General features: G+C 49.9%; 1 pseudogene; it reads left to right on the top strand.

Annotated features, from left to right (window-relative positions):
* The first annotated feature begins 750 nt into the window (after positions 1–750).
* LOC104984992 overlaps positions 751–5,700 on the top strand; it is a 32,293-nt pseudogene continuing 27,343 nt past the window's right edge.

The raw sequence follows: 5,700 nt of genomic DNA, 5'->3' as shown, positions 1-5,700 counted from the left end.
TGTCCCTTTGTGCAAACTCTTAAATGGTGAATCTGCTCCATTATCCGTAATAGTTGAAGCTAGTTTGGTGGACATGTGGGTGTCGAGTATTAGTTCCACTTTTCTATTCAAAATTTTTCAGGACAAACATCTGGAACCAGAGAGTCCTGGCTCGGCCATCTTCCTGGATGACCTTGAGCCAAAATCCAACAGGATACTACTCCCTAACACAGGGAAACCTGCTCAGTGTTACATGACAGCCTGGGAAGGAGGGGAGATTGTAGAGAACCAATACGTGTATATGTGTGGCTGAGGCCCTGTGCTGCCCAGCTGAAACTGTGGTGACAGTTCAGAATGTTGTCAATCAACTATGAAAGTGTTAGTCGCCCAGTCCTGTCTAGGTCTTTGCGGTTCCATGCACAGCTCTCTGCAATTCCATGCACTGTGGCCCACTGGGCTCCTCTGTCCATGGGATTTCCCAGGCAAGAATACTGGAGTCAGCTGCCATTTATTTCTCCAGGGGCTCCTCCTAACCCAGAGATCAAACCTGGGTCTCCCCCCATTGCAGGCAGATTCTTTACTGTCCCAGCCACCAGGAAAGCCCTGTCCTCCAATATAAAATAAAAAGTTTAAAGGAAAAGAGGGCTGTGTCCTCTTTTTTGGCTCAGGATACAGCACAAGGAAAGATGTGGAACCAGGAGTGGTGTTTATTAACCTTACGGAACATTTGATCCCTCCTTAAGCAGAAAGAAGGCAGGGCCTCCTCCTTCTGAAGTAATCACTGCACTGTATCCCAGGACACAGTTCTTTGCCTTCTGGACTGTGGCACGTCTCCACGTCCCACGCCGCACCACCCCATCTGTCTCCAGCCTTGTCAACTCTAATCCAAAGGGCCCTGTCCACAGGCCATGTCGTCCTCCACCCGCGTGGCGCTGGTCACTGAGGCCAACAAGGGCCTCGGTTTTGCCATCGTGCATGACCCGTGTCGGCGGTTCCTGGGGAATGTAGTGCTCATGGCGCGGGACAAGATGGGAGTCAGGCGGCTGTGCAGCAGCTGGACATTGATTACCTGCAGAGCATCCGGGCCCTGCGCGACTTCCTGCGAAAGGAGTACGGGGGCCTCGACGTGCTCCTGGTCAACAATGCAGCCATCGCCTTCCAGCTTAAGTGAGTGGGAGCTGGGGGGTTACAGCCACTGTGAGGGGAGCCAGATGGGGCGGGGCGGGGCTATTGCCTGAACCTCCGCCGTGGGATCTATTACCCTCTCCCTAGGGATGGAGCACAGGGCAGAGGTCACAGGGAGAGCAAGTCCTCCGAGATTACAAGCTTTTCCAGCAAGAAGGCTTTACAAAAGCTTTGACCAGGGTACAGGACAGCGCCCAGATTTTCACAGTGTTGATTTCACTGAACTTTGGATGAGTTGGGTTAATTTTTAACTTCTGAAACCAATTTAAAATTGCAGAGTGAAAAAAAAACAATAATAAAATAAAATTGCAGAGTGGTACACAGGAGGTCACATGGGCTTCTTTCACTCAGCCTCCCCTGATGATGCCATCTTTTGTAAGTATATAGCGTTCAGTTCCGTTCAGTTCAGTCACTCAGTCGTGTCCGACTCTTTGCAAACCCATGAATTGTAGCACGCCAGGCCTCCCTGTCCATCACCAACTCCCCGAGTTACTCAAACTCATGTCCAGCTAGTCGGTGATGCCATCCAGGCATCTCATCCTCTGTCGTCCCCTTGTCCTCCTGCCCCAAATACCCCCAGCATCAGACTCTTTCATGAGGTGGCCAAAGTATTGGAGTTTCAGCTTTAGCATCAGTCCTTCCAATGAACACCCAAGACTGATCTCCTTTAGAATGGACTGGTTGGGTCTCCTTGCAGTCCAAGGGACTCTCAAGAGTCTTCTATCAAACCGCAAAACACCCATTGGTGCAATACCGTTCACTAACACCAAACATTACTAGACGAAAACAGATTTGACCGAAAAAATAGTGTATCAAGTAGCCATTTTTAGCATATGGCTTTGTTTATTAGCCCTATTTTTCTATCCTAAAAGTTGATATCCCACACCGATTGCAATTCAGGCAGAAGTGACCATGAAAACAAACGTCCTTGGTACCCGAGCTGTGTGCACAGAGCTCTTGCCTCTGATAAAAAGCTGAGGTGAGTCCAATTGAGCCCAAACTGCAGGGTTTCTGGCAAGATCTCAGCCCACCTGCATCTGGTCTCATCCTTCTCAGCTGCACTGACTTCCACCTGTGTGGTCACTCAGCAGGATGCCCTGTGGCCACTGGTCCCTCTACACCCGGCCCGAGTCGTTGGTGCTGTCCATCTGCACTTTGCACATTTGGCTCTTTCTTCTCTTTCCCATCTTAGTTCAAAGGTCTCCTCCAAGAGGCCCTCCACGTGCTCCATGCCCATCACAGGGGGTGTCCTCTCAGGAGTCTTTCCCAGACCTTCTCTCTCCCGTGCCCCTCTCAGAGTGACCTGATTTGGGTTTGTGGTGCTCATCCTACCACATTCATTAGACCCCTGAAGACTTTTCTGCTTCCTGCCAGCAGAGTGTTTCTTCCTATGGCACTGACATGGTGTATTACCAATACAGGTTTCTAGATGCTAAACCAAGTATACATACTTTGGTCTTTAAGGTTCAGGAAGTTCCCAGACCATCCTCAAGTTCAATAATTCACTGTAAGGACCAAGGACTCGACAAAAAGCTATGATATTCAAAAGGACATGATATTGGAAAAGTGAACAGTAGCTCAGTTCAGCAGTGGTCAAAGGTCTTATAGACCAGGGTCTAAGAAGCCCAGTATGGAGCTGGGACTTGACGTCTCCCTGCAGATCCTGGAGGCACCACGCATTTCTCCCCCAAACAGCCTGTGTCAGACACAAGGGGCATTACCAAGCAGCGGGCTCGACCCAGCCTTGATGTCCAGGGTTCTTGGTGAGGGGTGGTCACGCAGGAATGGCCCACTGCCCTCGTGGCGGGCCCTGCTCTCCAGCCCATCCAGCGGTCCAGCTGATACCAGCTAGGCCGAGGCCCCCACCATACTCACACGCGAACACGGATTAGGTAACCTGACCCTCGAACAAGTAATTGAGGACAGTCTTCTCAGGCAAGGACGTTCAGGCTTCACTATTACCTCCCAGATGTCCTGGAATAGGGCTGAAGCTTCCTCTGGCCAAGCTGAGCCCTTTACTTATAGAGAACACCCTCTGGACCTTCACTAAGACTCCCTTACATCCAAAGGATCATCGAGCATCTAAGTTTAGCCTAGATTTTATTTAACAGATACAGAAAGAGTACAGAAATAACATCTCTCATCGGGGGCAGCCAGACTGGGGTTTGAGTAGTTGAGAGCAACAGATATTCCAGCTTCTAAAGCCACTACTTCCATTTTCATGTGTTTCCACTGATACTAATTTGTTTTCAGCTTTTATCGGAAGATGGTCGCTTTGCAGTATTGTGCTGGTTTCTGCCATACATCAACGTGAATCAGCCACAGGGATACCTACGTCCCCTCCCTCCTGAACCTCTCCACCTCCCACCCCATCCACCCCTCTAGGTTGTCGCAGAGCACTGGGTTGATCTCCCTGAGTCACACAGCAGATTCCCCCTGGCTCCGTATCTTGCATGTGGCAACGTGTGTGTTTCCGTGGTCCTCTCTCAGTGCCTCCCACCCTCTCCTTCCCCCACTGTGTGCACAAGTGAGTTCTCTGCGTCTGCGTCTCCACTGCTACCCTGCAAATAGGCTCATCAGTACCATCTTTCTACTTTCCATACACCTGCCTTAATACACAGTATTCATCTTTCCCTTTCTGACTTACTTCAGTCTGTACAGTAGGCTCTAGGTTCATCCACCTTATTGATACTAACTTGATTCTCGCCTTGATCAACTGCTACTTGTACCTTCAGTTCAGTTCAGTCGCTCAGTCGTGTCTGACTCTTTGAGACCCCATGGACCACAGCTCTCCAGGCCTCCCTGTCCATCACCACCTCCCAGAGTTTACCCAAACCCATGTCCATTGAGTCGGAGATGCCAGCCAACCATCTCACCCTCTGTCGTCCCCTTCACCTCCTGCCCTCAATCTTTCCCAGCATCAGGGTCTTTCCAGATGAATCAGCTCTTCGCATCAGGTGGCCAAAGTATTGGAGTTTCAGCTTCAGCATCAGTCCTTCCAATGAATATTCAGGACTGATTTCCTTTGGATGGACTGGCTGGATCTCCTTGCAGTCCAAGGGACTCTCAAGCGTCTTCTCAAACACCACAGTTTAAAAGCATCAATTCTTTGGCGCTCAGCTTTCTTTATAGTCCAACTCTTACATCCATGCTTGACTTTGGCAGGTCCTAAAGCAGGAGTGACCTTGACTGCAGGTTCCTTCACTCTATCAGGCATCTGGGATAAGTGAGCTAAAAGAGGCTATCACCTCCTGCTCTCAGAGTCATATTGATTTCTCTTATTGCATAACCCATTTAAACATCCTCAGTTCCATTCCCCCTCCTCCCCACATGTCATCGCCTTTTACCCGTACTTTCTCATCCTTCAGAGGGATGGTGAGTTCCGTCACTGCTCATGCTGACTGCCCTCACAATACTCGCCTAACAAGTGCCTCCCCTTAGTCCACCCCCATCACACAAGTCGGGTTACACAGGCCCAGACTGGTGGACTGTTTAAGCTGCTGACTAGACAATACAGCTGCAGTTGCTCTTCCTCCAAATTGGCCAGATAGGTGAAGACACAGTCCATTTCATCGGGCCCTTCAGAATTCTGACCAAAAAAAAGTTTATAGTTAACTTTCTTGCTTACCAGTTATCCCCTGACTTCCAGATCATAAATTGCAAATGGGTCCCAGAACTATAGTATAGCCAGAAAAACGAAGGTTGAAATGAAGTAGGGAAGAGTGTAGAGTCACCCTGGCATCCTCCACACCCCTACTTCCCCAGAGGAGAGAGGAATCCATCTGGGGGCTTCTTCCAAGGCTCCCATCATGCTGATTGTGGGCATAAGCTCACAAATGTCTGTAAGCCAACGTTTGACACAACCAGTTTCATTTCCTGTCCCAGTTCTGTATCAAACCTCTACTCTGAGCATGAAAGTGTGTTCCCTGGCCTGAGGAATATACCTCCTCAGTCCAAATCATGCAGTGCCTTCTGCTCCAGTACCATAATACAACTTGGGCACAAGGATCTACTGCTGGGTACACGGAGCCGTGCCCACAGACAGCATCGCACCTCATCAGGACATTTTCTACCTTCCCAGGGCTACTACCTGCAACTCACCTGCTCTGTGTCAATCCTTTGGCTCAAAGAATATGACTCATACCATGCAAAGACTTCTTCTCTCATGCTGTCAGATACAGCAGGAATGGGAGAGGCGTGGATGAACAAGGATCCCATCTCTGCATTCCTGCAGCACCCCCATTTGCACTCATTTCATGGGGCCAGGCCTCAGTTCGATTCCTGGGTTGGGAAGAGCCACTGGAGAAGGGATAGGCTACCCACTCCAGTATTCTTGGGCTTCCCTTGTGACTCAGCTGGTAAAGATCTGCCTGCAGTGCAGGAGACCTTGGTTGGATCCCTAGGCTGGAAAGATCCTCTGAAGAAGGGGAAGGCTACCCACTCCAGTATTCTGGCCTGGAGAATTCCATGAACTGTATAGTCCATGGGGTTGCAAAGAGTCAGACACGACTGAGCGACTTTCACTTTCATGGGGCC

The sequence above is a fragment of the Bison bison genome, unplaced genomic scaffold, assembly GCF_000754665.1.
Source record: "Bison bison bison isolate TAMUID 2011002044 unplaced genomic scaffold, Bison_UMD1.0 scf7180017864037, whole genome shotgun sequence".
NCBI classification, from domain to species: Eukaryota; Metazoa; Chordata; class Mammalia; order Artiodactyla; family Bovidae; genus Bison; species Bison bison.
This window is presented reverse-complemented; position numbering and strand designations above follow the sequence as displayed.